Genomic DNA, 9,340 nt, shown 5'->3' on the forward strand with positions numbered 1-9,340 from the left:
TTGGTGGGTAATTTTTATCAAGTATTAAAAACCTTTAATTGACACTAAGTCATAAATCAAATTCTAGATTAAAATTTAGTGTTGCAAAAATTTTTTCAAATTTCGGCAGAGTGCCGGCTGTATTTTGAGAAAACAATTCTTCAAACCTGAAAGGAAAACACTTACAATATGTATTCTTAACACAACTCCAATACAAATCATTTTCATATCCCAATTCAACACAATCAACTCAATTCAATTTTCAAGCCATACATGGGTTCAAAACTCAAGAGGAAATTTGAATATCATACTCATTAGGATAATAAAATTAATATTACAACAATATACAAGTAAAGAAAATCTCAAATTAAGATTACAATAATTTGATTTCATTACATACCAAAATAATATCACAAGAGTTTTTGTACAACTGCTCAAACAATTTACATACATATAATTACATGCATACATCAAACTCTAATGTACAAGAGTATACCTCTAATATACCAGAAGCTAATCCCAATTAGTCTTCAAGCTGTAGCTATTGGAAATCTCACTCGACTGCTCTATCTTTACTTTCACCTGCAACAGCATACAAAGCTATCGTTGAGTAGTGAACTCAGTAGTGCACAACTATAATTTAAAATATAATATACAATACCTTGCCAAAATTTTAGCAAAGAATTTAGAAATCTTGAAATTCAATCAAAATTTCAAAAATCAAAATATTCATTGCCAATAAAATAAATTATTTGTTAAAAAGACTCTACTCAAGAATTTCAATTTATCAAATCATAACTAAACATTTAAAGTAATTCCAGTAATTTATGAAAACAAATCTTAATTTCAATAAAATCAATTATGCATAACTCCCATTTGAAATCATAATTCTTACTATTCAAAACCCATTCTTCATCTCACTAACTATGCAAGACTAATCTGTAAAGGCCATCTTCGGGGTGATTCTAACTCCCTGTGGTCGGGAAGATCGAATTGTGATTCTAACTCCCTATGGTCGGAGAGGTCAAATCATTATGCACAGTACACGCCACAATACTGCAACTTCCGAAAGGGCCAATGAAAAACTTAGATCTAACCTTAATAAGAGGAGAGTCTAAGCCTGTGCATGTACCATGGTAAGCAAAACAAAGTTAACTCCATTGTCTCCTCAACAAATGAAAGAGACGGGTAATAACCTAATCAAGCATCTATAGTGAGATATAAAACAATATAATGAATCTCTTTGTCTTTTTTGTGAGCATAAATCACAACACAATTCAATTCAATGTCAATTCCAATATCCAATAATTTTTATGCCCATCACAATTCAAAACATCAATTTGTATTTTTTTTTTCTATGCAAATCTCATTTCAATCACAAATTTCTGAAACTGGATTCATTCAATCCATATCAAAAATAAAATCATAACTTAATCATTTTCCCACAACTAAACTCATTTATGCCATAACACATTTCAATAATCATTTAAATAAATTCAATAATTGATAAACATAATACATAAAGAAACTAAAATCCTTTAACCAAATAAAATATGCAAAACTTTAACAATGTAAAATTAGTTGTGCACAAACCTCTCTATTGACTAATTTACTCTACCTTTCATTTCTCCTTCGAAGATTTCCTTTTTAACTAAAACATATAAATTTAAAGTGCTTCAATATCCATTTCTAATACTTAAATTCCAACAATTTCTTTGCAGACTTATCCTACTTATTACGGTTTATAATTTCGGGTCTTTCATATTTTTGTGTATAGTGGTACTATTCATGGCACTATTTAAGTCAAAATGTTGACTTTTCCATACTTAATAGGTTTATTAATTCTAATTGCACTCATATACCACATTATAGGTGTTAATTTTGTTGGCATTGATTGTCCATTCAATTTTTAAGTCTCTTAAGAGAAATTATAAATTTTCAATTTTGTGTCACTTTTTTCTACTGTTCCATTTGTCTGGTTACTGTGGAAATTTGGCTAAATGTCCTTTATCAAATTTGTTCCTTATTGTCTTAGCTTTAATTCTCATTTTGAATCACTCCATTTGAAGCTTTGTAGCTCAAGTTATACCTATTTTTCTAAGGCTGGCCAGATTGGGTCAAACCTAGAAATTCTGGCAATTTCTGATTCTGGCAGTTTTGGTGACCCAAATTTGGGTGATAATTCAACTTGGTTATGGGCATAATTTGAGTTGGTGTTCTTCATAAAAGTTGTAGTGTTATGTCATATCTTTCCAATGCCACAAAAATTAGGTCATTTGGACCTTCCTAGTGCAGTGTACCAATTCTGGGTTTAACATAATTATTCACTAACTTAGAGTCACTTTCTGGGCATCATTTCTATATGAAAAATGTGTCATTATGTGTCTATTTTCATCTCCAATTGGCCTCACACCAATTGGAGTGGCAGAATTACAGTTTTGGTCCCTGAAAGGGACCTAGGTCAGGCTGTCCAATAGTGACCCCTCACCAATCAGAATTTGACTTAACTTCTCACCATTCAAACACATTCTAAATTACACCATTTAACCATTTTAAACCTCACTAACTACCTTAATTCAAAGATAATTTAATAAATCATGGTAGAAAGAAAAACTTACTTGTGAGCATAATTGTATCCCCTCTTTTCTTCAATGTCTTTCAATTCTTAACCTTCTAATCTCCCTCTTAAGGTTCCATTTGAAGTTTTTATTATTTTTCACCAAGAATTTATGGCTTAATTTGGGTTTAGAAAGCTTGGTAACAAGCTTCCATGGAGAAAATTAGAGAGAGAATTAGGAGAGGAGAGAGGGACGGCTAGGGAGGTTGAAGACAACTTTTTTTTTTCTTTTTATGAGTATTTATCCTTACAATTGACTTGGTCAAATTCTTAATTAAATGGAAAATTAATTTTGAGGTCATGTAGGTGATGGCACTATGATGTAATAATCCTATTTTCTTTTATTTTTCTTTTCCTTTCTTTTTCTTCATACTTCTTAAATTTAATTCTATATTTCAAATTTTTCATTTCTCAAATTTTATTAGATAGTTAGGTCATGAGTGTCTAAGGGTGAATTGACCAATTTGTCCCTCACTGGTCTAATTCGGTTTGTCAATAATATTGTGTTTCTTCTGGAACCCTGAACTAATTATTTGATCTATTTCTCTACCTTTTCCTGTGATTTTCACATTTCCCTTAGCTTCATAATTTTTCTTAGGCCTGTGGTGTCACAATGCCCCATACGAATTTAGGGTTTTGACTGATCTCGCAGTCACTTCCTAGTGCAGTCACCCATCGCTGTGACCCCCTGCTTGTTTAACATTTTATGTTCTATTTTTCTGATCTGTATTTAACCTTCTGATAATCATTATTAATTTCTATTTAGGGCTTTTCTAGGTGACTTAAATATGATTCTAATCTTCTTAATTTTCTGGACTGACACTAGTCACCGGAACAGTGATTTGCACAGGACCATGTATATAAGGGTGTGACAATTCTCCCCCTTTAAAAGAAATTTTGACCTCGAAATTTTGCCCACTATCAGTTCTTAATCATCTGTATGTGTCGTTTTCTCATGTCTCTTTCACGTTTCCATGTAGCCTCATAATCTGAATGATGGTCCGTAGCATTTTAGCCAATAATATTTACATATTGATTGCTCACCTCGTGTGCCAAGTTCCTTATGAGCTTCTGTCATAAGTTAAATTTGAATTCATTTCAATTCTATAGGTAAGCAAATCTGTGTGCTAATGGATCCATTCTTTCTCAAACCTCATATAATCCTATAAAGTGAGAACTCAGTTTTTTTTTCTCTTATAATCTTCTTTTCTTTTAGTCTATATAAGACTTTTAAATATCTACTACAATGTTTAATTTGTGTGTATAACACTAATCTTCTCTTACTATTGTTCTATTTAATATTCGATTCATGTTTCCTCATTAAATGACCATAGTGGTTGTATTAGAATTACTTATCTAGTCATCGGCTATAGATTCATAACTGTTATCTTGCCAATTTTATTTCGAATCTCGGTTTATGTGCCATTTTACACCATCTTGTTTGCTTTTGTTTAACTCATTTCTTACTGTTCTATTTGTTTCTTTTTTTCATTCCACAACTTAACTTTAATTATTTTGTTCCTCAATCTTATCTTTTTCCTTAACTTGACTGTCAAGTCATAATTTAGCACCTCTTATCATTTCTAATAAATCCGCTATACTTCAATATTACTTTGATTTGGTCCTCTAACCATTCTAGTCAACACTTTTACTAATATTCATAACATTTCTTTGTTACATTTGAGCCAATTATTCTAATTTTCATTTACACCTTTCTTTTATCTATCGATATTCTATAGCTTATTTTTCACTAGACTTTAGGTGAAAAAGCCATAACAATACCAAAATAATTATAACCCCATATATGAGATCGGATGACCTTGCCCTATCAATGTTATCTTTAATTTATGACTATATCGAAATCTTTAGTCTTATAACAATTCCTGACGTATCATAGTTCGGGTTAGATAACTGAGTCAATGGCTCTAGCTATCTTATAACTATAACATTTCCATATTCTAACTTTAGAGTTTTAAATCCCTGCGTAGGAATTTCAAACTCATTTCCGATAATAAAATTCTATCCTGGCAGAACTCTGCCAAAACAGATACCGTTTACAATTATTCTAATCTTGATGTACTATCGAGTAGTACGTAGATCTACACAATAATCTCAAGTCAGTACTGTAATCTGCAGTTTACAATACAAACATCAAGACCATTGCATAGTTACTACGATACATCCCAATAGACCAAACTTTCTTATAAATTTTTCCCTTTTTAAATTCACTAATATCCGAAACTTATTCTGATTACAATATCCATTAACAATTATTAGTAGTAATATCTTTGCCCTCATCTAGAGCAATTATATTACTATAACTTACTTTAAGGTCCTCTTGCGTTATATTAGGTAGACTCACTAATTAGCTTTATAATGTCTTGTATGGTAGCAAATACTCTTCGCTGACAAACTCTTACAAAACTAATGTCAATCATACTTATTATCATAGTTTATATCCTAAAGAACTAATCATTAATACATCAAAATTTATTCCCATGCAAAGGAATAGCAGCAGAACATATAATTCTAACACTAACATACAAATAAGTAGTGCTGGAATCAAATAATAACTAATTGTTTCTTCCAAAAATTAAGAACTTACTAGCAGCTATATCCAGAGTTTCTGCTCTTTCTTCTTGGAGAATAGTGGACGCTCTGACTGGTGCGCTACTATATTCGGGTTGATTCATTGTGTTATGGTTGTGATGAGTACCAACTCTATTTTTATCTCGGCCTTGACCAACTGTCTATGAACTTCGAAGAGCAGGTCGATGTGCTCTAATACAATCTCTAGCAAAACGTCCAAGCTTTCCACAATTGTAGCAGACTCCAGTGGCCTTACGATAAATACCCCCGTGTAACTTGTCACATACCTCACAGACACGGATAGGGTAGGAACTTCTGATTCTTTGCCGACTAGTTTTCGATTGCTTCTGCCCTAAAGATCATATCCATGAGTTCGGGGTTCCTCAAATACTTTTCTCTTTCCTACACCACTACTCAGACTCTGACCCATAGGTTTCTCCCTCTTCTTTATTTCATGTTGCCCTTGTGGGGGTTGGGTCTGTACTTGGACTTGAGCTGACAGATTATCAGCCATTTGTTGAAAGAAGGTGGCTAATTGCTGGGCCATTTGAGCGGTAATTTGTACTGCTGGAACTGGTACAGTTAGGCCTTCGACACTCTGAGGAGCTGAGGCTTCCCCTTGTGCCTCAACTGTAACTGGTTGTTCTACTATTTTATCTCCCTCTTCCATTTCTATTCACAAAATCTTTTTTTCCAAAGACAACCTACACAAGGAGATTTCTCTTCATTAGTTCATATTTATGATGTAAATGTACTATATGTATCAAACATTTGAGCAGTTGTATTTATCGACAAAATATTTCAAATTCACAGTTCAAAATTTACTTTAAAACCATTGCTCTGATACCACTAAACATGTCACACCCTACTCCTCCATAAGGCATAACATGATCCCGTAGTACACCTAATGAATTACATACTTCGCCCACCGGTAATCCATTAAATATACTACAAGGGATTTTAAAATAATTTCCGTTCATTTTTAAGTTGGCGGGTAATTTTCATCAAGTATTAAAAACATTTAATTGACACTAAGTTATAAATCAAATTCTCGATTAAAATCTGGTGTTGAAAATTTTTTTTCAAATTTCGACAGAGTGCCTGCTGTATTTTGAGAAAACAGTTCTTCAAACCTGAAAGGAAAACACTTCCAATATGTTTTCTCAACCACAACTCCAATACAAATCATTTTCATATCTCAATTCAACACAATCAACTCAATTCAATTTTCAAGCCATACATGGTCAAAACTCAAGAGGAAATTTGAATATCATACTCATTAGGATAATAAAATTAATATTACAATAATATATAAGTAAGAAATTCTCAAATTAAGATTACAATAATTTGATTTCATCACATACCAAAATAATATTACAAGAGTTTTTGTACAACTGCTCAAATAATTTATATACATATAATTACATGCATACATCAAACTCTAATGTATAAGGGTATACCTCTAATATACCCGAAGCTAATCCCAATGAGTCTTCAAAGCGTAGCTACCGAAAATCTCACTCGACTACTCTATCTTTACTTTCACCTACGACAGCATACAATGCTATCGCTGAGTGGTGAACTCAGTGGTGCACAACTATAATTTAAAATATAATATACAATACCTTGCCAAAATTTTAGCAAAGAATTTAGAAATCTTGAAATTCAATCAAAATTCTAAAAATCAAAATATTCATTACCAATAAAATAAATCATTTGTTAAAAAGACTCTACTGAAGAATTTCAATTTATCAAATCATAACTAAACATTTAAAGTAATTTCAGTAATTTATAGAAATAAATCTTAATTTCAATAAAATCAATTATGCATAACTCCCATTTGAAATCATAATTCTTACTATTCAAAACCCATTCTTTATCTCACTAACTATGCAAGACTAATCCGTAAAGGCCATCTTTGGGGTAATTCTAACTCCTTATGGTCGGGGAGATCGAATCGGGATTCTAACTCCCTATGTTCGGAGAGGCCGAATCATCGTGCACAGTACATACCACAATAATGTAACTTCCGAAAGGGCCAATAAAAAACTTAGATCTAACCTCTAATAAGAGGAGAATCTAAGCCTGTGCACGTACCATGGTAATCAAAATAAAGCTAACTCCATTGTCTCCTCAACAAATAAAAGAGACAAGTAATAACCTAGTCATGCATCTATAGTGAGATATAAAACAATATAATGAATCTCTTTGTCCTTTTTGTGAGCATAAATCACAATACAATTCAATTCAATGTCAATTCCAATATCCAATAATATTTATGCCCATCACAATTCAAAACATCAATTTATTTTTTTTTTCCATGCAAATCCCATTTCAATCACAAATTTCTAAAACTAGATTCATTCAATCCATATCAAAAATAAAATCATAACTTAATCATTTTCCCACAACTAAACTCATTTATACCATAACACATTTTAATAATCATTGAAATAAATTCAATAATTGATCAACATAATACATAAAGAAACTAAAATCCTTTAACCAAATAAAATATGCATAACTTTAACAATGTAAAACTAGTTGTGCACAAACCTCTCTATTGACTAATTTACTCCACATTTTATTTCTCCTTTGAAGATTCCCTTTTTAACTGAAACACATAAATTTAAAGTGCTTCAGTATCCATTTCTAATACTTAAATTCTAATAATTTCTTTACAAACTTATCCTACCTATTACGGTTTATAATTTCAGGTCTTTCATATTTTTGTGTATAGTGGTACTATTTATGGCACTATTTAAGTCAAAATGTTAACTTTTTCATACTTAATAGGTTTATTAATTCTAATTGTACTCATATACCACATTTTGGGCATTAATTTGGTTGGCATTGATTGCCAATTCAATTTGTAAGTCTCCTAAGAGAAATTGTAAATTTTCAGTTTTGGGTCACTGTTTTCTACTATTCCATTGGTCTGGTTACTATAGAAATTTGACTAAATGTCCTTCATTAAAGTTGTTCCTTATTGTCTTAGCTTTAATTCAATTTTTAAATCACTCCATTTGGAGTTTTATAGCTCAAGTTATGCCTATTTTTCTAAGGCTGGCTGGATTGGTTCAAACCCAAAAATTTTGAGCAATTTCTAGTTCTGGTAGTTTTAGTGACTCAAATTTGGGTGACAATTCAACTTAGTTATAGGCAGAATTTGGGTTGGTGTTCTTCATAAAAATTGTAGTGTTATGTTATATCTTTTCAATGCCACAAAAATCAAGTTATTTGGACCTTTCTAGACCAAGTTATGGCCAAATGAACAAATCATTTTTGTACAGTGGCAGTGTACCAATTCCGAGTTTGACCTAATTGTTCACTAACTTAGAGTCACTTTCTGGGCATCATTTCTATATGAAAAATGTGTCATTATGTCTTTTTTCATCCAAATTGGCTAACACCAATTTGGTGTGGAGCAGTTTTTTTTTTTCCAAAGGGACCTTGGTCAAGTCAACTCAAGAGTGACCCCCCCACCAATCATTTTGACTTTTTTTCACACCATTCAAACACATTTTTTTTTTTATTTTTTTTTTTTTTTTTTTTTAACTAACTAAAAAAATTCAAAAATAATAAAACAAATCAAGAAAAAAAAAAAAAAACTTGTTTTAATATATAATCCTCTTCTCTTTTCTCTTTCTCTTTTTTCTTTTCCTTCTCTCCTCTTGAGGTTCCATTTTCTTTTTTTATTTCTATTATCTTTTTTTTTAATTTATAATTTAATTTAGTTTAGAAAGAAGCTTGCTTCCATGGAGAAAGAGAGAGAGAGAGAGAGAGAGAGAGGAGAGGAGGGAGAGGAGGGAGGGGAGAGAACCTTTCATTTTTTTTTCTTTTTATGAGTATTTATCCTTAAAATTGACTTGGTCAAATTCTTAATCAAATGGAAAATTAATTTTGAGGTCATTTAGGTGATGGCACCATGATGTAATAATCCTATTTTCTTTTCTTTTTCTTTTCCTTTCTTTTTCTCCATACTTCTTAAATTTAATTCTATATTTCAAAATTTTCATTTCTCAGATTTTATTAGACAGTTAGGTCATGAGTCACCTCTAGGGGTGAATTGATCAATTTGCCCCTCACCGGTCTAATCCGATTTGCCAATAATACTGTGTTTCTTCCGAAACCCTGATTTAATTATTTGATCCA

The sequence above is a fragment of the Hevea brasiliensis genome, chromosome 6 (assembly GCF_030052815.1).
Source record: "Hevea brasiliensis isolate MT/VB/25A 57/8 chromosome 6, ASM3005281v1, whole genome shotgun sequence".
NCBI lineage: Eukaryota > Viridiplantae > Streptophyta > Magnoliopsida > Malpighiales > Euphorbiaceae > Hevea > Hevea brasiliensis.